The 26,956-nt window shown below is 46.3% G+C and overlaps 1 protein-coding gene across 1 annotated transcript in view; it reads left to right on the plus strand.

The window, feature by feature from the left end:
- Positions 1-26,956, plus strand: part of LOC144785032 (olfactory receptor 1f45-like) — a 97,181-nt gene that overhangs the window by 16,649 nt on the left and 53,576 nt on the right. Inside the window, exons 2-3 of the mRNA XM_078664154.1 lie at positions 13,986-14,038; positions 14,795-14,917. The gene's annotated coding sequence lies outside the window, so the exon portion shown is untranslated. The remainder of the gene's footprint in view (positions 1-13,985; positions 14,039-14,794; positions 14,918-26,956) is intronic.

Here is a 26,956-nt window from a genome sequence, read left to right on the forward strand (position 1 = left end):
GGGGCTTTTGAAGTTAGGTTCCCAATCTCTCTGTAAGTTCTGATTTCCTTCCCCGGCTTGTTGTCCTTGTGATTGGTTAGCACACCAGCTTTGTTTTTGTTCCCTCGTATCCCTAGGGTCTAAGGGGTGGTCTGTGGAGTGATGCACGATGGTCAAGTTGATTTGAGAGGTAATTTTACCTAGTATTTCTAAGCCTACAATGTTTTTGTCTAAGTTTTCAATCTGGAATGGAATATTGATCACATGTTAATCATCGGTGTGGGCGTCGGTCTCCTGGTTTTCGGGCAGCAACCATTTCCGAATGGAGCCATTGTTGATGGATTGCTTTTTTCTCTGTTTGTTCAGCTTTCTTAATTTTTTCTTATTTTTTCGGGAAAGATGATAGGTGTCAGGGCTTGCCGGCTTTAGATTATTATGGTGACCATGGTTGTTATCAGGGTTGGAGCTGATTTTTGTTCCAATTTCGTCAGCCCTGCCTGGATGCTCGGTCGCTGCCCTTATCATGTCTTGTGAGGATTCTATGTCGCTGGTTTATGGCTCATTTGTATTGGAAGGCTCCTTGGTGTTTTGCTGGGAATGTGAGTTGTTCCGCTGCCTGCTAACTTCATTCTTAAGGTCCTCGATTAGCGTGTTCATTATATCTGGAAGTTTTTCTAGGTTGAGCAATATGGGGCTGTAGCCACAGCCCTCTGGTTTGGCTATTGATGTGGTGTTAGCCTGGGCTCTGTGTATTAGTGAGTTCAAATGTTCCAGTTTGGAGTCTATCCCTGAAATCAGGCCAGCAACTGTTTGTAGTATGTTTATTTGAGCGTCAAGTTTGTCTGCGTGCATTATTGCCGCGTTTGCCATTGAAATCAAGGCTTTGTTAATTAGTACTAAGTGATTTCCTATTATTGGGGGCTTCTATTCTTTTTCCACACCCCCGCTTCAAGGACTAAGGATCCAAGAATCTTTGTCTTGTACGAAACCACTAAGGTTTGAGGAATTTGTTTCTGGTGTTCCTATTGTTTCACTAATTGTGTGTGCTTTAGTTCTGTTGGCTCTATTAGCTCCGTTGTTTCCATTTGATTGCGTGTACCCTAGTCTTTGAGGAGCTGAGTTCAGTGGACTATTATGGGTGGGCGTAGCTAGTACTGTGTTTCTTTCTGATATTTCTGATGTTCTGTCCCCTCAAAAAATGATTATTTCTGGCGAAAGTGGAGAGGCTAAACACCTGGGTGATTGGGGTCCTGTAGGTCTATCAGCGTCTGTTAGCGTGCTGACAATTCTGGTGATTTTTACTGTACGTGGTGTGCATGGTGGGCACGCTACCCCTCTAGGTTCCGCAGATGCTGTGCGGTGCAGGAATTCTCTTATATCTCCGCTACATTCTGTACAAGTTGTTTTCTTTTTAGTGCTGAGACGGGTGTTACCCATGGGTTCGTCTGGACTAGAAGCCCTTCCCGATGGGGTTGCAGGTGCTGATACTGCTAGTAAGTCTCCTGTTTGCTGGTCTTCCTTGGGACCTGACCTGGTTTGGAGCTCCCTCTTCCTGGGGGGTAGAGCAGCTTTGCCTTTTGCCGCCTTAGTGATTTTTGGGGCGAGGCTTCTCTTGATGTTGGACCAGGTTTGAGTTTCTTGTCCTCATGGTTGTGAGTACATTGTTAGCTATTAAGCTGTTGAGCTATTCAACTGACCTTGCTGCGTGAAGCTTCGACCGCGTTTAAGTGCTGCCTTGCAGCTCCTGCCTGCTGCGTGCGAGAGGTTCCTGCTGCCTCAAGGCAATGGTTGTCGCTTGCACCATGCCGTGCTAGTGTCGTAAGTCACAGCTCCTGCCGCTTTGTGACTGTGCTGTGACAGCGCTAGCGGCACTTCGCCGCACTATGGAGATGACTAGCAGCGTGGTTCCCTGCGTCAACGCCGACAGCCTCTGCAAAGCTGGAAAAGTACCTGCTGCCTCATGGCCGTGTCCAAACAAATAGACTGCGGTTCCGGCCGTGATGCCGGGCTGTGCCCAAGGCCTCAGCCAAGGGAGGCACCCACCGCGTCGAAAATGGTGCCAGCCGGGCTCACAAGGGGGGGAGCAGCAGTTTTCCACCCCAAGTCCTGACCCCCCCCCGCCTGCACCAGGGGGCAGATGCCGGAGCGGTATTGCAGAAGTCCACACAGAAAGTTCGCACTATCCGCTTCGGTGGGCCAGTATTGGGGGGTCCAGCAGGCGGGCGGGGAGGAAGGAGGGAGCTGGTACCATCTGCCTGCCCGCATTCTGTCCATCAATTTGCAAGTGAAGGGTGATACTCAGAAATCGGTCCCAGGAAGCTTGTTTCTGGTCCAGGGAGGACCTGGCTTGGGAGTTCGGGCTGGACTGTTCCTACAAGGAACAGGGTCAAGGCTGATTTGCATATGGCTGCGTCCAAACTGGGGTGGAGTGGTGAGCAAAAGAATGATGGATAAACCAGGTTCCTTGTGACTGGGGGTGAATGTTTGCATTGTCCAGCATTCCGTGCATCAATTGTTACTTTTGCATATGTCACCCTAAGTGGGAAGGGTATGCCCAGACGTGGGACCCATGCTCACTACACCACTGGATTCAAGCTAGCCTGGCTGATGAAGGATGATGCCCAGAAACCTGTCCCAGGATGCTTGTTTCCGGTCCAGGGGGGACCTGGCTGGGCAGTCCGGGCTGGACTGTTCCCACAAGGAACAGGGTCAAGACTGATTTACATATGACTGGGTCCAAACTGGGGTGTTGTGGTGAGCAAAAGAATGATGGATTAAACCCAGATCCTTGTGACTGAGGGTGAATGTTTGCATTGTCCAGCATTCGATCCATCAATTGTTTCTTTTGCATATGTCGCCCTAAGTGGGAAGGGTATGCCACGTTTCTTTTGCATATGTCGCCCCAAGTGGGAAGGGTTTGCCCAGACATGGGTCCCGTGTTCACTACACCACTGGATTCCAGCTAGCCTGGTTGATGAAGGTTGATGCCCAGAAATCGGTCCCAGGATGCTTGTTTCCAGTCCACGGAGGACCTGGCTTGGCAGTTCGGGCTGGACTGTTCCCACAAGGAACAGGGTCAAAAGTGATTTGCATATTGCTGGGTCCAAACTGGGGTGATGTGGTGAGCAAAAGAATAATGGATTGAACGCAGATCCTTGTAGCTGGGGGTGAATGTTTGCATTGTCCAGCATTCCGTCCATCAATTGTTTCTTTTGCACATTTTGTGCCAGCACAGTCAAACATGAAATTCCTTCCTCATTGACTGCATTGGTGTCAGTCACTTCTAGAGTATTCAGTGTTGCGGGGTTTCTGGTGTTGCCCGTAGTTGAGGATGTGTCTGTCTGGGTAGGGGTTAGCTGGGAGTTGCTAACTGAGGCAGGAGTTGTCGCAGTGGACCCTGCTGAGCACGCTGGTGCCATCTGCCTTCCCAAACCAGATGGCACCGGTTGTTCCTCATAGTCCGAGGGTACAGGAGAGTCTTCACCGCCGATGAGCTCATTCCGTGTTGGAGTCTGGGCCTAGCTGTTGTCATCTTTGACCATGGAGGTGTTCCCAGATCAGCCTGTGGCTACAGAAATGACAGTTGTATGGCCGCATCTGCTCCTCGCTGAGACAATGGGGGCCAGGACTACCTGCACCAGCACTCTTTGCGGCGCGCCTGCCGCTGACATCACCCTTTGTGCCTGAAGACGCTTTAAAAACCACAGAGAGCTCCTGCAGCGCGGGATGCCCATTGTATCCCCGCATCTGCTCCTTGCTGAGACCGGGGGGCCAGGACTACCTGCACCAGCACTCTTAGCGGCGTGCCTGCCGCTGACAAAACCCTTTGTGCCAGGAGGCGCTTCCCGCAGTGAGGGGTGTGCCCGGGTAAAGCCTGTTCAAAGGGAGGGCCCGTCTGTGCCTGTCTGAGACAGGAGGAGGCCAGTCTGGGCCTGGTCTCTTGACCTTGTGTTCTGGATGCAAGAACCAAGGTACTGCCACAGTTTTATAATAACATTTACTGGGCAAAAGTGATCTCCTTGTGTGACTGACTCAATATCAAGTATTTATTGCTGGGCACAGGATTGTTTTGTCCTCTTCCCTGTCTAACAGAGCATTTAATTTCAAAGCATCAACTATGGTCAAACGGAAAGCGGGAATCAGGGTGTGGGGGGTAATAACACGGCAACCATTGAATCCTTTTTAACCAGGGCGGCCAGTGTCATCTCGGAGGAGATATCCCTGATGGAAAGAAGGCTTTCCCTGGAGATAGGTAAATCCACCACACCCCAGCCTCATTTGGACAGCCCAGGAATAGAAGGAGCTAACCCCAGACCTATTTTATCACGTGCAGTTGCCATAGACTTTTATGATGAAACAGCAAAGACATTGGTGACACTGGTGGAAGATGATTTACCGAGCCCTCCCATTAAGAGAAAGAAATTAGGTTATAAAAAAGCCCCCTGCAATCCCCCATCAAAAATGCCTTTAACACCAGCCAACCTTGATGTAGAACATTTTATTGACTTACTTTTACCTATAAGACTGGAATGTATATTTGATAACTACTTAGCCCCGATTCGATAAAAAACTGGAGGGTTTGGATGCCAGACTCAATGCAGTTTTCCCGATAAATCCACACCAACTGGCTGTAAGGCAATTTATGGGAGGCGGCATACTGATCATGCTGGGTCCAACAATCTGCAGGCGACAGAAACACGAGACATAGATATAGAGGGCCTGTTAGTAGTACCCCGCTGCCCTACTCAGGTTCATTCTGATCCTCAAGCCCACGCAAAAACTCAAAAGAAAGGGCATTAGAATCAAAGAACTGCCAGAAAGGCTAGGTTGGTAAGTGTGACCTGTAACCCAACTGGTAACCTACCTTAGTTGACACAAATGGGAGATATTGCACAGGTAGTTCTACCTCGAGGGGCTTTAATAACAGGGGGGTGCTGACTCAAATACATCTTTAAAATCTCCACTGAGAAGTATTGAGACCATTGACTTGCCTCCGGAAACAGCATCTTTGACCATAGTCCTGGTGGGTGTCCCTCCAATTACCCTGGGGAGTAAACAATCGACATTGAACCTGATTAATAAGTCACACATTGGTGTGATACGAATATTGTTAATGGCCATCGGATGTTCTCAGGAATTAACATGGCCAGAAGAGTAGGCTGGTGGGGAAAAACGTTGAGGGGGGCTGTTTGATAGTAAACATGAGACATCATATTCAAGTTCAAGTTTTGACAGATTGAGAGCTCTGGGTCATTTCTAAAACTTTGATTAGGATAGCACCCCTTCAGTATTTCTATCCCCCAGCAAATCCTCCTTATTCCAAAAGCCCCTGGCTTCAGGCATCGGATACATTAAAGCCAAGTGAATCCATTGACTGTGGTCTGGCCCTATCTTTATCTTGCATCAGAACGCCCAAAATCAGCCACATCATGTCCACTATTCGCTATCTGTACTGCGAGGGGCCCGTAGTAAATCCCCGGTCAGCCAAGAACAAAAAGAACGGGGTGTCAGAAGGCTTAACCCCGTAAACAAGCAAACTAACTTAGACTGGACATGGTTGAGCAGGTCCATAAACAACAAGCCGGAAAAACACTGACATGACAACCAGGTAACCGGGAAATCGCTCAAAAGCTTCAAAATCTGCTCTTGGAACATCAATGGCATTGGGGAAAAACTTATGGACGCAGATCTAAAACATTACATGCAAAGCTTCGATATCTTAGCCCTCCAAGAAACTTGGTCAGATTCCCCACCACTACTTCCAGGCTTTTCCTTGAACTTCATTCCTCCAACTCAGTCCGCAAGATTTGGTCACAAAAAAGGAGGCCTAGCCATATACAGTTCACTAAAAAACACAAGTACAGTGGAACCACTTCCATACAACCTAGACTCTCCGAACGCAATCCAAGTACTACGAATCACCATTAGAAACCAGGGAAAGAGGGAGGAGATCATTTTAATAAACGTGTATCTACACCCCCGAGGTAAGAAGCAAGGAGCTCGGCAGCTGATAGAAGAGCTGCCAAAGTTATTAACTGCAGAGCATACAAACAGCTTGATTGTCAGCGGTGACTTCAATCAGAATATGCTCAACAAACCTGCAAGGAACAATACTCGCAGGATATTTCTTCTGGGGGTAGAACTACAAAAGCATCACTCCGACTTCTAGGTGCACAGGAAGATCTGGATCTCAGAGCACTTAATGGGAGATTCACTGTCTCCCACTCTCTATACTCTCTCTCCACTCTCTCTCCACTGTCTCCCTCCACATCCCCTCCACTCTCTCTCCACTCTCTCTCCCTTTTCTCTCTCTACTCCACTTCCACTTCCACTCTCTCTACTCTCTCTCTCCATTCTCTCTACTCTCACTCTCTCCATTCTCTCTACTCTCTCTCCACTCTCTCTACTCTCTCTCTCCACTCCCTCCACTCTCTCTCTCGCCACTCTCTCTCTCTCCACTCTCTCTCTCCCTTTTCTCTCTCTACTCAACTTCCACTCTCTCTACTCTCTCTCTCTCTCCACTCTCTCTCTCCACTCTCTCCACTCACTCTCTCTCCACTCTCTCTCTCTGCACTCTCTCTCTCTCTCCACTCACTGTTTCTCTCTCCACTGTCTCTCTCTTCACTGTCTCTCGCTCCACTGTCTCTCTCCACTGTCTCGCCACTGTCTCTCACTCTCTCTACTCCCCCTCCACCCTCCCTCCACTGTCTCTCCACTCTCTCTCCACTCTCTCAATCTACTCTCTCTACTCTCTCTCCACTCTCTCTACTCTCTCTCCACTCTCTCTACTCTCTCTCACACCACTGTCTCTCTCTCCACTGTCTCTCCTCTCTCACTCTCTCTACTCTCTCCACTCTCTCCCCTCTCTCTCCACTCTCTCTCCACTCTCTCTCTCTCCATCCTCTCTCTCGCTCTACTCTCTCCACCCTCTCTCTCCACTCTTTCTCTCTCCTCTCTCCTCTCTCTCCACTCTCTCTCTACTCTCTTTCCACTCTCTCTCTCTCTACTCTCTCTCCACTCTCTCTCTTCTCTCCCTCCACTCTCTATCTCTCTCTCCACTCTCTCTCTCTCTCCACTCTCTCTCTCTCTCCACTCTCTCTCCACTGACTCTCCACTGTCTCTCTCTCCACTGTCTCTCTCCACTGTCTCTCTCTACTCTCCCTCCACTCTCCCTCCACTCTCTCTCAACTCTCTCTACTCTCTCTCCACTATCTCTCTCTCCACTCTCTCTCTCCACTCTCTATCTCCACTCTCTCTCCACTGTCTCTCCACTGTCTCTCTCTCCACTCTCTCTCTCTACTCTCTCTCTTTACTCTCTCTCCACTGTCATTCTTCACTCTCTCCCTCTCAACTCTCTCTCTCTCCACTCTCTTTCCCTCCACTCTCTCTCTCTTGCTCCACTCTCTCTCTTGCTCCACTCTCTCTCTCACTCCACTCCCTCTTACTCCACTCCCTCTCACTCCACTCCCTCTCACTCTACTCTCTCACAAAGTAGTGTGCATTGCCATGGGCGTCCGCAGAAATGTTTCCGGGGGCACATTTTTTACTTCATCACCATCCCCCTTGCACCCTTCTCGCCCTTCCCCTTGCACCCTTCTCGCCCTCCCCCTTGCACCCTTCTCGCCCTTCCCTTTGCACCCTTCTCGCCCTCCCCCTTGCACCCTTCTCCCCCTCCCCCTTGCATCCTTCTCCCCCTCCGCCTTGCACCCTTTTCTAATTTGCACCATTCTCCCCTCTGCCTTGCACACTTCTCGCCTCTGCCTTGCACCCTTCTCCCCTCTGCCTTGCACCCTTGTCCCCTCTGCCTTGCACCTTTCTCTTCTCTGCCTTGCACCCTTCTCCCCCTGCGCCTTGCACCCTTCTCTCCCTCTGCCTTGCACCCTTCTCCCCCTCCGCCTTGCACCCTTCTCTACTTTGCACCCTTCTCCCCTCTGTCTTGCACCCTTCTCCCCTCTGCCTTGCACCCTTCTCCACTCCGCCTTGCATCCTTCTTCACTCCGCCTTGCACACTTCTCTCTGCCTTGCACCCTTCTCCCCTTCCCATTGCACTCTTCTCCCCTCTGCCTTGCACCCTTCTCCCCTCTGCCTTGCACCCTTCGCCCCTCTGCCTTACACCCTTCTCCTCTCTGCCTTGCACCCTTCTCCTCTCCGCCTTGCACCCTTCTCCATTCCACCTTGCACCCTTCTCCCCTTCGCCTTGCACTCTTCTCCTCTCTGCCTTGCACCCTTCTCCTCTCTACCTTGCACCCTTCTCCTCTCTACCTTGCACCCTTCTCTCTACCTTGCACCCTTCTCCCCTCTACCTTGCACCCATCTCCCCCTGCCTTTTATCCATTTCCTCTCCGCCTTGCACCCATCTCCTCTCCACTACACCCATCTCCTCTCTGCCTTGCACCCATCTGCTCTCTGCCTTGCACCCTTCTCCTCTCTACCTTGCACCCTTCTCCTCTCTACCTTGCACCCTTCTCCCCTCTGCCTTGCACCCTTCTCGCCCCCCCTTGCCCTCCCTGCGGATGCCCACATGGTGCTTCTAACAAGAGTGCTTACCTGAGGGCACCATTTTGCTGCCTCATTCCTTCTCATATGAGCTTTGCCCTGGAGAGTGCTCTCTCTGGGGGCCCCCAATCCCACCCTTCGCCAGGGTCCCGAGCAGTGCTCTGTGCTGCCTCCTGCTTTCTGGGGCCCCCACCCCCGTCCTTGTCAGGGTCCTGAACAGTGCTCTGTGCTGCCTCCTGCTCTCTCTCTGGGGCCCCTACCCCCGTCCTTGTCAGGGTTCTGAGCAGTACTCTGTGCTGCCTCCTGCTCTCTGTCCCCCCTGTCCTTGTCAGGGTCCTGAGCAGTGCTCTGTGCTGCCTCCTCTCTCTCTGGGGGCCCCCACGCCCACTCTTGTCATGGTCCTGAGCAGTGCTCTGTGCTGCCTCCTGCTCTCTAGGGCCCCCACCCCCGTCCTTGTCAGGGTCCTGAGCAGTGCTCTGTGCTGCCACCTCTCTCTTTGGGCCCCCACCCCTGTCCTTGTCAGGGTCCTGGGCAGTGCTCTGTGCTGCCTCATGCTCTCTGGGGCCCCAGCCCCCCCGTCCTTGTCAGGGTCCTGAGCAGTGCTCTGTGCTGCCTCCTCTCTCTCTGGGGCCCCCAGCCCCTGTCCTTGTCAGGGTCCTGAGCAGTGCTCTGTGCTGCCTCCTCTCTCTCTGGGGCACCCAGCCCCCGTCCCGAGCAGTGCTCTGTGCTGCATTCTCTCTCTCTGGGGCCCCCACCCCCTCCTCCTTGTCAGGGTCCTGAGCAGTGCTCTGTGTTGCCTCCTGCTCTCTCGGGCTGCTAACCCCCTCTTTCCGGCCTCCTGCGCTCTGACTGAAGAGAAACAATGTAAGTTGATACTTTGTTTCTCTTTCGGCAGAGGGAGGGGCTCAGAGCAGGGAGTAGGCTGCAGACAGCCTGCACCTGCTTTGGAGGGACAGCTCTCAGGAGAGCTGAGGGGGGCTGGGGCCACCTTCATTTACTGAAGGGAGTGGGGCCCCCCACAGCAGGGGCTGCGTGGGCGTTTTTTACGCCCCTGTCAGATTTAGCTGAAAAGGTTTCAGGGGCTCTCTCTTCCAGGCAGAAAATATGCAGCCACCTGGACGGAGTTTATTAGTGTCTAGGAGGCTGAGGGAGAAAGATGCCCTCTCAAGCCACACCTGTCAAATCCTTGCCCCTATTGGAGTTTCCAGGCAAAGTTCATGGGATAGCAACCTGCCCTACTGACATGACTCTTGACTGGTGTGGGGTTTTCTCGATGTACTTCAACTGTGTGTCACCACTGTGAGGGGAGGTCATGCTGTGTGCCAAGGGGGCTTGAAGCCATGCCAGGTACCCATATAGTCTTTCTTAAATCAAAGACCTAAGAGACAAATATGGCAAAGTTAGTGGGCTAGTCAAACCCTTATGGTCTAATGTAGGTCGGGATCAGTCACACCATCTGAGGTGAGATCCCAATGTAGATTCACCTGCTTTGTCGAGAAATTGCGAAATATGTGTTGTAACCGAACCTGAAAGAAGCTACACGATGCAGAGGTAGTATGAAGGCAGATGGTGGAAGCAGGGAGTGGTCTTATGTGCAAAACAGTCATAGAACCTTGTTTCAGTGAAAGACTAATTGATTCATTTAGTAAATAGGTTCCTCAGAATGGCCTCTCAGGATAGCTGGTGCTCAGAAGCCCGTGTTATTAGCTGATAAAGTAAGTGATTACAAATCATGGGCTGAACCAATAAGTTCTCAAACATTTAAATGGGCAAGAGGTTCACTGTTGTGGAGTTAGGCCTTAAAAAGGGACCATGAGCCATTTTTGCTAGGCACAACTAGTGTTATGGACCAAATGATGGATTATGGTGCCAAATTTGGCATTCATCGGACCCAAAAAGGAAATAGATTATATAAATAGCAAGACTTTGCAGAAGGACGTTGAAATCATCTAAGTAGTGTGAACCAACTCACCTAACAAAATAAATAGCCATTAAAAGGCATGAGGAGATGAGTTGCAGTTCCACAATCAGCCGGTTGCACTGAATAGGAAGGCTGCTATGATGCACATGGAAGCCAGAGGTATAACGCCAGCATGTCACCTCATCATAATCTCCTACTCAGATAAAACTCAACTTATCATCTCACTCACCAAGGACCCCACCAACGCCAGAACCAACTTCTCCAATGCCATGACTAGAATAGTCAACTTGATGAGAGATGACTGCCTCAGACTCGACAAGAAAGAACTACTGACAGAAGCACTGATCTTCAGGAACAATACGTCAGCCTAGAACCACAGCTGGTGGCTAGCTGACCTTGGACCAACTCCAAAACCAACAGGCAACTTGCGCAATCCTCCTTGACGGCCAACTGACCATGAAACATCAAGTCAATGCAGTTGCCTCCTCCTATACACTTTGCTTGCTCTTTAGATGGATTCCAAATAACACCAGAAGGACCATTGCCCAGGCCCTCATCACCAGCCACATCGACTATGGCAACACTCTCTAAAACAGCATCTCCAATCCGCTTCTCAGACAACTTCAGACCAAACAGAGTTTTGTGGCCAGACTCATCTTGGACCTTCCCAAATGGTCTCCCATCACTCTCTACCTAAGGGACCTCCACAGGCTCTCCTTCCAGAAGAGATGCCAGTTTCAGATCCTCACACAAACCTACAAAGCCCTCCACAATCAAGGACCGTCCTACATCAACCACATACTGAACTTTCATTAACCATCCAGACACCCGCGTTACTCCTCACTCTCCTTTGCCCATACCCTTCGCATCCATCACAGCTGTAGCGGAGGCCGATCCTTCTACTACTTGACCACCAAGACCTGGAATAACCTGCCCCTCCACCTCCAAACTGCACTCTCCCTGGCTGATTTCAGAAAGAGACTCAAGACATGGCGCTTCAAAGGTGACACGGCATCCTCAGCACCCAGATACCCTTAAGAGTGACAGTGCTCTGCTTTACAAGTTCTGTTTAATTGATTGAACGTGTTGTTTATACAAGATGGATGAAGATTTTTTCGAAAGGCACTAGCTTATCCTTCGATGGCCTTGACAGATCAAAGGAAGTCGGGTGCAGGCCTCCAAACTGATTGTGTCTGAGCCAAGTGCCCTCAAGACATCAAATGTGAAATTACATTGATCCAGGAGAGGCTTATAATAGCCCTGGGAAAAGTAGTGGCTCTACTGAGGAATCTGCATCAGCTACAAATGTTCCTATGTGAAGCTAGCATGTCAACCTCATACAAATCAATATCATTTCCTGTGTTTAACCTTGAAACCAGTGAATGGAATTTCTTTCTTTCAATATTCTAACTGTGTTAACTATACCTTACATGACTATTGCAAACTAATAGTTTGGGATGGCCAGGAGGCTCTTTATGGCAAAGAAGTAGCCACAAAATATATGTAGTGATTGACAAAGGTTCCTTGTAAAGAATCTGCTGATTGTACATTTTCTACTGTTGTTTAAAAATTCATGTTTACATACTGTTTTATTAGTGTTGTGTTTATATATAATCTCCTTATTATAGCCTATTTCTCATAGCACTATTTCTCGAAATGACATATATGGTTAGTTACAAATATGTTACGATGTTGATGAACATTCACCTCCATTGAATCCTGTTGATGGGACCATGCTGTATGGTACAAGCATTAAATAAAATAAAATAATGAGTCAAAGCCCAGGGTGGCTTGTGTATCCTTTAATTCTTAGACAACAACATCATTAAACTGAAATTTTGAAATGTATTGCGTCTTCTGCCATCTGCGGCTCCCTGTGCACACGAGAGGGAAGAGGAATGAAGCTCCCAAGAACCTCACAACCTGCTTAAATACCTGCTAATTTAGCAGCCAGAACTCTGTGCTGACAGCAGTGCCTGAATTTATCATCCACAGTATCAGAGCAGAACCGAGTATTAAGAGAAGGGCCTGAGCAGTCTATGTATGTGAGCCAGAGTGTGGGAGTGTGTGTGTAGGGGGGTGTAGTTAGAACCTATAGTGTGATAATATTTTTATGTTGATGCAATTGTCTCAGACAATTTTACTGCTTGCATGCACTGCCTCTTTCTTTATACAGTTAAAGAAAGACAATTCTTCAGGGGGGGGGGGATTTTCAGGTGGTTGTAAATGTTTTTGTAAAACATTACATGAATTACTGACCACACGAATAGTCATTTTGCTGCAGACTTCTTCATTGCGGTGGATGATGTACGCCTTTATTTCAATACACAAGCCTTGATATCTCCCCTATAGGCATCAGTAGTTTATTTAATGCAACACAATCAATATCATAATGACTACTCTGTATTTAATCTGTACATTTTATGGATGGTACCTGGAAGCTGCCCTCTAAGGTATTAGCAGTACATCGAGAGCTTATAGAAGCACCGCTGCGTCCTTACCATGACTGCCTGCCTAGACTCAAACTACATCACATGCAATAAAGCAAAACTATTGCAATGCAAATATATTGTCCTAAACGATGTAGCACATTCGAAGTTTAGGTAAAGTAGACATGCAGTTAAGACTAGTAAATATATACTTACCTTGACGATGTAGTTGTAGGCAATGTAGTGAACATGATCTTATATAATTATTTTCCATATAGACTTTTATGCATGAGTCTTGAAGTTGCCACTTAGGTATCAGTACTGCATGAAGATGTAATCTAGGTGGTTCCACTCTTTCAGACAGTCTGTAACATGGCAGGCAATTATACAAGATTTACTAAGCCAAATTAAATAAACGATGGACCATCACTCACAGCCCTCTTGATAGAGTCAACATGCTATGTATATAATGAAATGAATAGACGCCAGGAAATCTATTATTGCTTAACTTGGCAATCAGTATATAGTCGAAACACATAATCTATACATTTACCATGCTGGCATATTCTTCCCTTTTTAGAAGGGTTTTAATATTTATATCGGTATACAGTTGTTTGTTTTAATTGTTGATTTGGCAACATGATTTTATATATTGATGGTATATTTCTATTACAGTGTATTAAGGCCTTATATCTCTGAATAATATGTAGCACTTTTGCACTTTATGGACATACCTTTTGCACAAGAAATTTAAGTATCCTTTTTAGGGGACTTAGGGGCATATTATCAAGCCTGTGCGATAAAATTATCGCCGCTTTATCGGCCGAAAACGGCCAATAAAGCGGCGATAATGGGCTTGATAATATGCTCTAAGGAATTCCAATCGATCCCATGTTAGATATCTTCACATCTAACATGGGCTTCGATTGGAATTCCATAGAGCATATTATCAAGCCCATTATCGCCGCTTTATCGGCCGTTTACGGCCGATAAAGCGGCGATAATTTTATCGCACAGGCTTGATAATATACCCCTTAATTTGTACATATGTGTAACACATCGCCAGTTGTTATGTGCTATTGTGATTAATTATTATCGTAATTTGCTGTTTTAATTCTTGTCTTTGCTTACATGGATTGTTATGACAACCCGAATAAAAGCTTTAGAAACGGAAACGGAGTCAACAGGAAACTTCGTTATCTACTTTATTGAGGTAAGATTTGAGGGTTAATGTTGAACCAGATGTTTATCAGGGCTCATAAAGGTTTGTCTATTGTATCAGTATGATGTCTCTGAAAGGACCACTGTCAGTGAGTGAGTGAGCAAATGTTTGACTGGTTTAGTGATTGACTGAGACGGTGTATCAGTGACTGGCTGACTAAGAGTCCAAGTGAACGAGTTAGAGAAAGATGTATCTATTATCTATTCCTGTGTAAAGACTCCATTTGTTGCAGATAATGCTGGTTCTTGAACTCTGTGTACAATGCCACTGCTGTCCAGGCCTTGGTATATGTGCTCCGACCCCTAAAACAGTAACATGGTAAAACTACTAATTGGCATATTTACCTTCCATGTAAGGCCATAGTACATGGTGCAGAAAATGCACAATGGCATGGAAAAATCAGTGGTTGTGCAGGGGTGGGCAGATGCATCGCAACTCTTCTGGCGCATCCCTGCTGATTAGCAGAGATGCGCCAGAAGTAGTAAATCTGCCATTGAGTTCTTATCCCCATACTTGTTCCACTTGTTTATGTTTATAGATCTGTCTTTTTCTTGCTTACGCTCAGATCCACATCCTATTTTCTCCAGTACTTCACTATAAGTCTCTATCAAGGTACATTTGTATGCCCAGTTTCCCGGCTGTATTTGAATTGTTTTTATTTTGCAGGGTATTCCAAGTTCTTTCTTCAATTTGGAATCACAATCTCACCTGGGAAATCATGGATTATTGTTTCTTTCTTTATTTTAGCACCTAATGCAGTTAAAGTCTGAGTCACCTTAACAGCACTATGGTCAGAGTTACAGAGAATATTCTCCAATACATCGAGGATTGATTCCCAAATTGAATGCAACATAAATAACCCTTTAACAGGTCAGTTTCTGGGACAACTTCAGTTGGAGTTCATATTTTATCTGATTTGGACCTTCTTGTCAGAATGAGGGGGAGCAACTGCCCTCTGTGTTATATATTGATATATCCAAGATCGACAGTCTAGTAAGTAGTAGCATTTTACTATTTTATCGCTCAAATATCTTGTTTGGTTTTTCCTCGGGCTTCATTGATGAGAGATTAGTTTTTTATCCAATATTTCTAAATGTTGCATAATCACAGAAAACATGGTTAACTAAAACATGTCCTTACTTATGCTGGAATTATAGAGAGACACATTTCTAAGAAAAGTTCTGACTGCACTTGTGACTGTTAAGTGTATCCCTATGCTTTTCCTATTCTTAACTGTAATGGGGGGATTATCTCGGACAGCATTATTCCTCTGGCTTTTATGTACTTCCACTGTATCTCATGACTGGTGTTGCTACAGATCTGTTGACTTCTCTTTTTGTTACCATCTGTGGGGGATGTCTGTGACTGCAGTGGTTCATTTGGACTTCATGATTCTCTATATTTGTAAACAGTGCTGCTTTATAGTACTGATTGAAATCAGCTATAGAACTTTTCTGGGATATTGTGTCCTAAGGTTTCCTGAGATTTTGCCGCCAGCTTGTCTTTACCACACTGCTCCCTGTTTAAGAGTTCTGAAATCAAATAGGCCATTTTGAGTAATTTTACATAGCTGTGTTTTTTTTATTTGTTCTTTGTTTAGTTTGGAAGCTAGTGATATTGTGCCTAATTCTCTTCCTTTGCAGTCTTTTGTATCCTCAAATTTAACTCTTCTTGCAATAAAGATCAGATGGGAGGAGCTCAATGCCTCTATTTCCTTTTGACCTTTATATTTTTCACCATAGTATCACACAGACGGTTGTAATTCTCTGATGCTTCTCAAAAGAGAAATCATTTATCCTGGTGATCAGGCAGCTTAATAATTAATCTGGTTTACGGATCTTTCGCAACCGCTCTTGCAGCCAAACACCGAATATCATAAGTTGTAATATTTATTCACTGGGGGAAACTTTCCAAAATGAGACACCGTTCCTTTCAGTTTACCTAAAGTTTTTCTCTTTTTTGAGGGAACAAGACTCATTTTGTTGATCAAAACAGAAACACATTGAATATTTAGTGAGGATCAATTCTTTACAATTACAATGTATATATTACCACAGTTCAGATAGCCTAGCACTTCCTGGATTGTAATTGGTTGTCTCTCACTGATGTGTTCACCTCAAGCAGCCATGGACACCACTCTGATCTCCTCTTCTAGAAATTCACTTGCAGTGGCGTAACGAAATTTGAGGGGGCCCCCCTGCAAAGCCCAATGAGGGGGCCCCCAGTGGGCCATCCCACCACCTACCACTTTTCCCCACCAATAAAAATAAGCAGTCACCTAAAGCCTTATTTTCAGCACGTATCTGTGCATACTTCGAACAGCAAATAGAAATAGGATGTGCTTTAATTGTGTTCTAGGGCTGCCTGAATGATCCATGACTGATAATTAAAGAGAACAAAGACAGAAAAGTCACATTACAAATGAATACATATATTTTTATTTACAACCCTATTTAGTGTCAAGACAAGGTCTTTCAGGGTCTTTAAACAACATATGGCTCGAATTTTTCGATTGGCAACCCTACTTTATATTCCTTTTCATGACATGCATTCTCACACTACAGCAGTAAATGTATATTTCAACTGTAAGGAATAGGCAGAGTGGGGGCCCTCTGTTTCTTGGTCACAGCATGCCTAGGCTTTCGGGTGTCAACCTTAGGCCCATGATTTGTGCTGCTTGCATTCTCTAGTTATGCCTTACTGGCCTACACTCTCCTATTCCCACCTACCTTGTTGAGGCTATCCTGGTTGAACAGATACTGTATCTTTCATGTTCTTCCACGGCATTACCCTGCATATGTCTCAGAAAGCAACATGTATATCTCTCTTTATCTCTCTCCCCCCTCTCTCTCCCACCTCTCTCTCTCTCTCAGTCTCTACTCCCCTCTCTCTTTCTGCTCCTCCTATCATGGTATCACCTTGCATGTGTTACCCTATCTTACTCTGGATTGCTTGCTGGCCTGAATGTCCAGAGGCCCCCTGTTCTCACCACATTAAATACCAATGGATTGCGGAGTCTTACCGTCTCCCAAAGCGACTTCCTGTACTTTACTGCCTCCGGTTATAAAGGTACATATTGTCTCAGTGACTCCTGTTGTCATCCAGCGTCCCCTTAAGTATTCATAGTTTGGCAACTCACTGGGACAGAAAGTAAGCCTGGCACCAAAATAAAAGTGGCCCTCATTAGGAAATTAGACAGCTAAAAGGGCGGCCCATTTGCAAATAGGGGTAATTTTTATCTTATCAAGACATGCTATATATGTGATTTCAAGGTATGGTAAACTGCATGAATTTATGCTTGCTGCAGTGCAAAGTTTGTGGTAATGTAATGGATATCAACAGTAAAACCCATCATACCAGATTCAACAGGCCGACAAACAGCGTACAAATAAGCCCACTCTCTGAGGTGTCACATCTACTATTTTGGGGACAATACTAGCAGTGGGAGAGGCAGGAAAAAGAACGCTCTTAGCTAAAGGCTGTCACTTGTTTAGCAAGGAATGGGCAACTGTGTTTATTTAAGGATACTTCAGGCAAGGTTTGTTGTATTATCCAAAAATCACCAGTAAAACCCTGAGCACCAGACCATACAGGCTGAAATAAGTCACTTGCCACATTGACCTGCAAAGCTACCCCACAGGACTGTACTGCACAGGTGACAGGCCGGCAATGAAAAAGGAATCTGTCACCCATATTCTCTATATATGTTTTATAACTTAGGTATGAGAGATGTCGACTCTGCATTTAAGCTTGCTCAGGCACAGTTTATATAGCAGAGTAATAAGCAAGAAAACACAATGCACAAGATCCTACATGCCCACAAACAGCCAAAACAAATCATCCTACACTGTGAACTGTCACACATAGCCTTTGGGGACGGACATTATCGGCAGGGGCAAGGCAAGAAAATAAGATAGCTGCCTTCTCCCACTTCATACACGTTATAGGTGTTTTCACTTTTCAGTAATCACGCCATGCATTTGAGCTTGCTTCAGGCTTTGCTGTAAGATCGGGGAAATCATCATTAAAACTCAGAACAAAAGACCCATTCGCCCTAAATATGAACCAGCCCACACACTGGCCTCCACAGCTACCCTTCAGGACTATAATGTACAGGCAGTGGGTACCGCAATGAAAAGGGAAGCTGCTGTCCACTGGCTCAATATAAGGGGCAAATCAACACACTGCATAGATGCAGCTATGTTTTCCACCACACAAGGCGCTGATAGGCCAGGTTGTATGCTTGAGGAAGAAGCCGGACACAACTTGTTTAAATCCAAGGGTGGGGGTCAGCGATCTCCGCCAGTAACTATAAAGTCAGTGCATTGGCCGGTCAGAAGTAAGTAAAGGCCAAAGTATCTTTGAGACAGTGTGTGTCCTGTAGTGTGTGTGGGGTCGTCAATGATCGGGGTCAACTCGAGATTGCTCATGCGGTCGAGGATGTGGGCGGTGTTGTTGTCTTTGGGGTTATTGTTGTGGAAGTTGAGGTTGCCAAGGAAGATGTAATCCTTGGAATCCCGGCCTAGGGATGCAATGAAGTCTGTGATGATGTTGCAGACATTAGAGTGCGGGTCCAGAGGTCGGTATGCCAGGGTGCGTCTGATGGTTTTCCTGTTGTCCGCGTGGAGATTGAAGTTGAGATGTTCCATGGGGGTGGTGGCATTATTGGTGGTGGTGGTGGTAATTAACACTGAAACATTAGAGGAACCCTGGTGGACAACTGCGCTCCTCCATAAAAAGATTGTTCTCCTCCCTTCCTTCCCACTCAGGGGCATAACACAGGGCCGATAACCGCTGTGGTGCAGGAAACTCCAACCCTTCAAGGGCCGGCATCCCCTCAGGGAAGCCCCATTCAACCTAAACCCATGATTATCTATGAGCTATAGGAGATTTAGGGGCCCCTCTCACATTCTGAGGGGGTTATAGTTTTGCGTTAAACTACTGTTCCTGCTAGAATACCAATGAATTTGACTTATTTCATCAGCAGCAGCACTATAAAGCGGCCCTCTGAGCAACGCTGCCTCTCGCCTACAAAGAGCACAGCTTGCAACACGATGAGACACAAGCAACCTCTTTAACCTTTCCACATTAAACAGACAAGCAGCTTCGAAAAAAACCATGTATTAATGTGTCAGCCTAACATAATCCAGCGATACAAAAGGGGATGATGGATGGAGCATTTGAGCAAATCAAACACTCACCCCCAGTCAACTGATCTGGGTTTGATCCATCACCATTCTTTAGCTCACTCGGCCACCCCAGTTCAGACATGGCCATATGCAAATCAGTCTGACCCTGTGCCTCATAGGAACAGTCCAGCCCGAACTGCCAAGCCATGTCTTCCCTGGATCGGAAACAAGCATCCTAGGACCGGTTTTGGATTCATAATCCTCATCAGCCAGGATATCTTGAATCCAGTGGCCAAGTGAGCAAGGGACTCATAATCCAGCAGCAAAACCAGAAATGTCCAGCCTTTCTAATTTCGAGCATTTCGGGTCTCACGCTTTCTGTTTAACCCGTTCGGTGCTGCCGTGGGCCATTGGCCGACGGCAGCACTACCTCCCCAGTGCTGCCGTCGGCCAATGGCCGACGCTGCCCCGCCCATTTTGCGGAAATGCCGCACTTCTGTAAAATCGCGGCCGCCGTTAAGGCGTTAAAGACTTGATTGATTTTGCACGGGAATGACATGGTTTTATTAGCGCTGACTGAAAAGAAAGATAAAGTAAAAAAAGCTAAGAAATCAATGTATACAACGTCATTCCACAGGTATGCATTAGAGGGTTAGTACTTTTTTAAATGTACTCCGGGAACAGGATAAAAAGGTTCATTTTTTTTTAGACTAAAAAGACAGAGCTACCCTCACTAAAATTATGAACACCCGAAGTGGACTTAGACATTTATCTGTTGCAGGTGCTTTCCTATTAGTGTCATTTTCAGAAGAGCTATCTACCAATCAGAGCTCTCCGTTTCGTTTAATGGTGGCAGGTTCTGTGGAGATTACCATACCTTTTAGTGGAGCAAGTAATTGAAAGATTATGTAGTAGATTAGCTACTAGGGGCAAAGAGGCCCTTTCTCAGATAGTTACAGTGAATTGGCTTAACATGCTGTATTATCTCAAGAGGCGAGAGTAAAGGTGGAAGGAGGTGGGGGAGGGGCTTGAGGGATGATATGATAAGTAGGATTGGGTGAGGGAGATAATTTAGCTTCAGAGCTGAGCTACAGCTACACAGGGAGGTAATTAAAAATTGAATGAAATTTGATTTTTTTTATTAAGGGTGTAATAGCTGCCAAAATGTGAAATTGTGAAATTAGAAAATATCAGGCAACAGGGTTCAAGGCACACATGGTGATGAAAATAAAGTGTACACTGCAGGAGTCTACTTTTACGGCCAATTTAATCTAGTGTCCAAATAGCAAACATGAAAGAAGCTGGAACAGTCCCATGCCTCATCGCTGGTTTTGTTTTAATATCGTTCTGGGCGCGAACGTGAGTTTCTGCCCATGCTGGTATTACTAGAAGTGCTGTAATGCCACACACTTTGCGATTTCCACAGACACATTTCACCAGATGATACCTGACAGAATGGGTCCATAAATGATATCTGAAATGTCAGAATCTCGGTCCAACATCCTCTGTTTCCGTCAGTTGAAGACTCGTAATATTATGTTACATTTACATTACAGAATTACTGAACACCTGCAGTGTTGGAAATTTTTGCAGAATTACAGTAGCCCTGTTCCTGCATCACACGTGATAGTGTCTTTAGTGGCCAGTGAAAGAATGTGTTAATACTGTCCACACTACAGTCAGGAAACCAAGAAACATCTTGATGTCACACATTTTTTGCACCATCTGCTCTGTTTACACTGATAGAAGCAAGAGTGAAAAAATACATGCTAACGCCTGCTACATCAGTGTGGCCACATTGCAGAACAAACTTTTAAAAAAAAAGTTTTTTTACATGCAGGAATTTTTTAAAGAGATATTTGATTGCACAGACAATGGAGTAAATATATTGCTAAAGGGCTTAAATGTGATATAACACCAAACCATGGTGAGTTTTTTCTAGAAATGTACCGTTTCGTGGCAGCACAGCAGCAACGGTTGTACATAACAGTAGCAGGACATGGAAATTGCAGCCAGCTGTAGGTGTCGAAAGCCACACATCAGCCACAGCCTTACTTGTGAAGCGGCAGCAATTCCAGGGGCCCGCCAGGTCCACTTTTGTTTCATTTCCACAGTTGAATTCATCATCCCGCGCGTGGCAAGAAGTGAAAGTCCCTGGTAGCCCGCCAGGCCCGGGCCTGGGCCAGGGTGTGTGCACCCCCCCACTATTACCAACCAATTGGAGGCCACGGTACCAAAACAGCACCATTTAACTAACGAGGAGGCTGTGCAGCTGGCCGTGGCGTGCGCTGTGCACACCCTTTAATTTATGAATGAACTTCAATCATGAATTAAATGATGCGCTTGCGCGCACAGACTTGAGGCTTGCTTGACTGAGTGAGGGGGCACCTGGAGCGCGGGGGGCCCCCGCACTGTGGGGGCCTGAGTTACGCCCCTGGGCGCACAGGCAGTGCACCTCCTGGCAGCTTCTTTGCCTCTACGCCCGTGTCTAGATTATGTTGTGGACATAGAGGCAAAAAGATTCCCTCATTTACATGGGGCCACGCCCCTATGCAAATGAGAGAACACCCTCTGATGATAGTGCTGGCACTTTATGTATGCCCCTTCTGTAACACCAAAGTGCCCCAGGGGAATGCCAGGCGAGCGCAAATGCCTGTTGCACATCAGGGGCACTTCTGTTATATGGCCTCAGGGGTCATATTGTGCATAGCACTCTGGGGTGCATTTACGCCTACATCTTGCGCCTCGAGGCACCATGGCATTATAGAAGGGACTGCAGATGCTTTTGTGGCCCCTTTTGTAGTATAGATTGACCCAAAGCTAAATGTGCACCAGCACGATCCTCAGGCGATGTGCTCTGAATTGCATGGGGGTGTGTGTGACCCCATTTACATGAGAGAATCCTTTGTGTCCATGCCATTCTATAGATGTGCATGCAGAGAGGCAGTCAGGAGATGCCCAAGTCAATGAACTCCGTAAGGTGTGGTTCTCTGGGGGGGCATGGGCTTCCGAGGGCCCTCTAGCCTTCACCCTGCCGTCACCCATACACCTTCAGGCAGGAGATCTGTCCCCCTTTGAAAATAAGGGTGTGTTGCCAGCTTCAGTGAAACGTGGAGAAGACTATTGAAACAACCAGTCTGCCTTTCACTAATGTGTTGTTTGCGGGTTCGCATATGCACAGGGGACAGAACATTTGCTGTAATTTATGGAGCATGGTCCGATCTGAACCTGGCACTCGCACTTATGGGCTTAAAGAGGTACCGAGTGGGCAATAAGCTATATTTGTAATGTGCCCCATGAGCATATTTGTGGCAACTGAGAAACATGGGGTATTGCAATAGCATGCAGGGATATCTTAAGGAATTGGGGGTCCTGGCCAAAAATATTTTGGGGGCCCGCATTTGGAACTGCTTTACGGTTTTTATCGAATTTCAGTTCTGACAGTGCGTTACATTTAATATTCAGGGATAGTGCAGTGTATTTCAATATTGTAACACAGCAGCAGCTCGCTAATATTACTGCAATCTCTGTGACACCCTCCAATTTCTCATACGTGAGGTTCTGCTTTGATCTAAAAAAAATATTTGATGGATGTTGTATGAAATATAAGCACATTTCTCTGCAGAATGTCTGCCATAGACTCTAACAGATCACCCATATTAAAAATAAAATCAAAGAAATTGTATTTAAAACAAGTCTGTTTAAGAACTATTCCAGGTCATCAGGGCTATACTCTGCAGAACAGAGCAGGCTCTATAAGGGGATCACCCTGAAAGGCTGGTACCATGGGCCAGAGGCCCGCTTTTCTTGCCCTTTCTAGCGCTCCGTTCGTTGTAATGTGGACTGCATAACTGCTGTCTCCAGAACAGGGAACGGAGTTGAATGGGCCAACTTAGTTGCATAAGATAAATAAGCAGAAACTATGGCTAGTAGATAATATTGAAAAAGCGTCCACTTAAAGCCCTGGTGACGGATGTACGTTATTACGACGCACACTTTTACAACGCGTTCCATTACAACGCGGTTGTAACAACGCAAGTCGTTACAACGACTTGCGTTGGGGGGGGGCGCAAATTAAAAAAAATTAATTTACTATTCCAACACCAGTCCCCGTGGATAGTAGGGAAGGTGTTGGGATAGTAAATTAAATGATTTACTATCCTTGAGCGCCCCCCAGCGCAATTCGTTGTAACAACTTTCGTTGTTATGACTGCGTCGTAATGGAATGGCGTTGTAATGGTTGCGTCGTAAACGTCGCATACCCTGGTGACAAGACAATAATGTTGCTGCTCCTGAGTTTCAAAAAGAGAAGCGATCGCAGCTAGACGCAACATATTCCTCAGATATTGGCACACTGACTTTGCGCAAAAGAATGCAGCTTTATGTCTTCCATTTTAAGGTAACAAACTCCTTGGAGCAGAACTTGAAGAGAGACATAGTAAGAATTTTAGTGAGAAGAAACACTCCTCTTTCAGACAGACTCTACTACTTTATCGGGTCGAAATATATCCAAGTCTTTATTCAACGAGCGTCCTGCTGGCAAAAGTTACAGATCTGTGCGGCCAAGCTGCTTTCAATCCACAGCCTTACCTGTGAAGCGGCAGCAATTCCAGGGGCCCCCCAGGTCTGCTTTTATTCATTTCAACTGTTAATCATCTTGGCCCACGGCGCACGCAGCAAGAAGTGAAAGTCCCTGGTGGCCCCGCCCGGCCCGGGCCTGGGCATGCGCCTGTGCACCACCACTCCACCATTAACAACCAATTGGAGGCCACGGCACCAATAAACAATGAAGTAGCTGTGCGCTAGGCCGTGGCGTGCGCCGCATTTAATTTATGATTGAACTTCAATCATGAATTAAATGATATGTGTGGCGTGCGTGCACAGAGACAAACTTGAAGCTTGCTGGGCTGAGTGAGGGGCCCCTACCTGAAGCGTGGGGGCCTGGGGCCCCCCGCACTGCGGGGGCTGCGTGGGCCTGTGTTACGCCCTGAATTCAGCACAGTTTACCAAATTGCAGCAAACATTCTAAATTCAGTCAAAATATTGGTATTACCACTTCTAGGGTACTCCATTCTCTTTCCCTTGCACACTGACTCAGCTCTGGCCTTAGCCACTTGACCTTGATTTTGAAAAGTATTGCTATTGCCTACACAATTATTTTGTGAATAAATATTAATAGCATTTTCAATGGGCTTCCTTTATTTAAGATATGTTTTGTCAACATGTTTTTAGTAAGCTTTTACCCATTTTTGTCATCCATCCAATAATAAAGTATTATATCAACAATTGGGTAAAAATAGAAATTCATCACAGATCACATATGCACGGAAGAAAACAGCACAAAATGTTCCAACCATATAGTACAGTATATAAGATTAGACCCCTGGGACACCCTAGCAGCCATGGCCGGACTGGGAACCGAATCCTCCGCTGGCAAGCTGATCAGCCGCCCCCCAATCTCCCCCCCCATGTTGGTGCGGCCGAGCTGTTGGCTAGGGCCAGTTTCAGCTGATTTTGTTACCCCCGTGACAAAAACGGCCCCATAGGGGCCCAACCGGACCCCACCCAATTGGCCCACCAGGGAAACGCCCGGTGCCCGCTACGGCCAGTCCGGCCTTGCTAGCAGCCTACCCTCCTTCCCTTCCACTTGCAGTCAATTAGTCAGCCTTCTACTGGTAGGAAAACACCCAGTCTGACAGAGGCCCCCCATATACTCCTCTAAATAAATAAAAAGCACTTCCTTCTAGGGCTGGAACGTAGGAGGTAGGGAATACAACCAGCAGAGGCTACACCCAGCTGCATATTCTGTGGTGACAGGGAGATAGTCACATTAAGGATTTCCTTTAGAAATAGTTCAATTTCTGGCCTCAATATATTGAGGTGGGTAAACAAACAGAACATTTGGACCAAGTCTGCACTTGGTTCCTGACAACAAGGGCAGCATGTCCCAGCCACCCTACCCCATTTAGCTATTTTGGCGGGAGTAAAGTATAAATCGGAAATTGTCTTATAATGTTGGGTTTGTAAATTGGATGAACATAAAACTGATCCTCCCATTTCTAAAGATTCCAAGAACCAGGAGTTATCCATGTCAAATCCCCCTGCCATTTGGTATCACGTTTTTCCAGGTCCCCTGGAATCCCCTCCATGAGGCACCCATATATTTGTGATACTGAGTAATTGGTTCCCCTAGTTGAAATCCGCAGCAGGAGTAGCCTAGAAACGCCTGCTAATCCCCCCACCTTTCCAAACAAAAAAACCCTAAGTTGTATATATTTTAAAAAAAATCTTGAGTCCCTATATTAAAACTAGCTAGAATCATTTCAAATTATGCCATATGATTCCCAGAGATCTCCTAACCTTCCCAGACCAACTCGTTCCCATTTAGATAAGCAACCGTGAAGGATTAATTCGAGCAGTTGACTATTCCGATATATCAGGGTATACCAACAATATCAACATAGTACCAGGTTCTTCCGAATTCCGGACCACTGTCTGAATACTGCCATCAAAGTCTTGAACAGTGTTCTTTTATAATAGCTTGTCTGAAAGTTTTTCACCAAGAATCCCTTAGCTGCAGTCCTGATCGCTACGTCAAATATTGATGGGACATACCCCTCATTCGCCTCCTCTCCTTCCTTGTAATCAAAGACAGGGTGAAGATATGGCAAAGCTGCTGCTAGGCAATACAATTGAAAATTTGGCAACCCACATCCCCCCTTTCCATGGGAAGGGATAGAAACCTATTGGCCCTCCTGCTTTTCCTATATGACCAGATAAACCTGGCTACCAGCTTCTCTATTGATTTAAACCAGGCATGTTTGAACTCCAGAGGCATTGTATGAAACATATAAAGTAACTACAGGAGGAATCTCATTTTTGCTAGGTTATATCTACCTAAAATAGAGAGGTGTAGATTGTCCCATCTTGTAAAATCCTTTTTAGGGGTTTTAGTGATTGGAAAAAGGTTTATTTCAACTAACTGCTCCACCTTAGCAGCAATGATAACCCCGCGATAAACAGCCTGTTCAACCACATGACAGTCATGGGTAGACGTATATCTATTTACCACTACTCGTGTATTACACCTATTTTAGAGATACCCCTAGTTAGCCCCAAATTCCTCCATTATCTTTTCAATAGCATGGAGAGCATTATCTGGATCTGTTGCAATATTGTCGGCATAAGCCAATTTTTTTGAAACCCATCCATGCAACCAAATCAGAATGACATCAATGGAGACATCCAGTCTCTGAAGAAGGGTGTCTATATATAAAAAAAAGTAGCAAGGGAGATGCAGGGCATCCCTAACTCATTCCCCTTTCTATAAAGAAAGGGCTGGGATTTGTGCCCCATAATCTGAAGTTGAGCTACTGGGTTGGAATACATCACTCGAATTGCTTGAATAAAAGCCCCCCCAATCCAAATGCCTCCATAACTTTCCACAGATACTTACACACTCTCAAATGCCTTCTCGGCATCCGACAGGGTGACCCCTATGAGTTCTTCTGCATTTTATTAATCAAGACAATTACACGTTGCATATGATCCGAGGTCCCCCTCCCCGGAATGAACCCAATGCTGCCTAACCGATACTAATCTATCTATAATGCTACCCAGTCTATTTCCCAGGATCTCAGAGTAGAGTTTGATTTTGCTGTTTACCAACAGAGTGATTGGACTATAGAATCCCAGATCAACAGCCTCCTTTCCTTACTTAAAAGAAATTATTACATTGACTGTCATTCATGGGTCCGGGGGATGCTTTCAATTTCTCTCC

The sequence above is a fragment of the Lissotriton helveticus genome, chromosome 10 (assembly GCF_964261635.1).
Source record: "Lissotriton helveticus chromosome 10, aLisHel1.1, whole genome shotgun sequence".
Taxonomy (NCBI): domain Eukaryota; kingdom Metazoa; phylum Chordata; class Amphibia; order Caudata; family Salamandridae; genus Lissotriton; species Lissotriton helveticus.